The sequence below is a fragment of the Orycteropus afer genome, unplaced genomic scaffold (assembly GCF_000298275.1).
Source record: "Orycteropus afer afer isolate SDZICR_OR568_19922 unplaced genomic scaffold, OryAfe1.0 scaffold00003, whole genome shotgun sequence".
In the NCBI taxonomy this organism is placed as follows: domain Eukaryota; kingdom Metazoa; phylum Chordata; class Mammalia; order Tubulidentata; family Orycteropodidae; genus Orycteropus; species Orycteropus afer.
The window spans coordinates 25,373,976-25,375,093 of record NW_006921590.1 but is presented as its reverse complement, the minus strand read 5'-3'; the positions used below and the strand labels follow the sequence as shown (position 1 = coordinate 25,375,093).

Sequence of the window (1,118 nt, the reverse complement as noted above, 5' to 3'; positions counted from 1 at the left end):
TACATGTCATCGGAATTCCAGAACAGGAAGAGACAAAGAAAACCACAGAGAAAATGCTTGAAGATTTGTTGGAAGAGAGTTTTTCTGGTATGATGAAAGATGAGAATATTCAGAAAGTCCAACGAACCCCAAACAGGATAGACCCCAAAAGAAAATCACCAAGACATATCATCATCAAACTTACCAAAACCAAAGACAAAGAAAGAATCATGAGAGCAGCAAGGGAAAAACAAAAAGTTACCTACAAGCTTGGATTTCTCGACAGAAAACATGCAGGCAAGAAGGTAATGGGATGGTATCTATAAAACCCTGAAAGAGAAAAATTTCCAACCAAGAACTATGTACCCAGCAAAATTATCCCTCAAGTATGATGGTGAAATTAGGACATTTCCAAACAAGCAGAAATTAAGGGAATTTGTTAAAACCAAACCAAACTTACAAAGAGATGCTAAAGGGAGCCCTTTGGACAGAGAAGCAACAACAGCCAACAACAACTGACCATTAACACACATGACAATACAACCTAGAAACCAATTCAGCTATGAAAGTATCCAAAGTAAATAAGCCTATATGATTGTGAACAGGGAACCAGAGGCATCAATTGACAAATGAGGACAACTACAAACCAAAAAGAGTGAAAAAACTATGTCGTTACAGAACTTCTAGATGGTAGGGAAGTCGAGACAACTACAAGATAGAATGGACTGTTATAAACCTGGGAAGAAAACTATTAATCACAGGGTAACCTCAAAGAAAATGGTAAACCTTCACATCAAAATAAAAAAGACCAGCCTAAATATTCATCAAATACTAAAACAATAGCAATGAAGGAAGTGATAACACAATTCATAAACAAAATGAGCTAGGCATAGAAAATTATACAGAATAAAGAAATCAACACCACAAGAAAGTACATAACAAAAATGAGAGCAACAAATTCATATTTGCTGATAATTACCTATCTGGCAAGGGACTTATCTCTAAGATTTATAGAAAACTCCAATGCCTCAACACCAAAGGAATTGACAATCCAATTGAAAAATGGGCAGAAGACATGAATAGACACTTCACCAAGGAGGATATTCAGGTGGCCAGCTAATACATGAAGAGATGCTCAC

The 1,118-nt window shown here is 36.1% G+C and overlaps 1 protein-coding gene across 1 annotated transcript in view; it reads right to left on the bottom strand.

Annotated features, from left to right (window-relative positions):
* Positions 1 to 1,118, bottom strand: part of ATP2C1 (ATPase secretory pathway Ca2+ transporting 1) — a 249,252-nt gene that overhangs the window by 166,586 nt on the left and 81,548 nt on the right. The gene's annotated exons all lie outside the window — the stretch shown is intronic.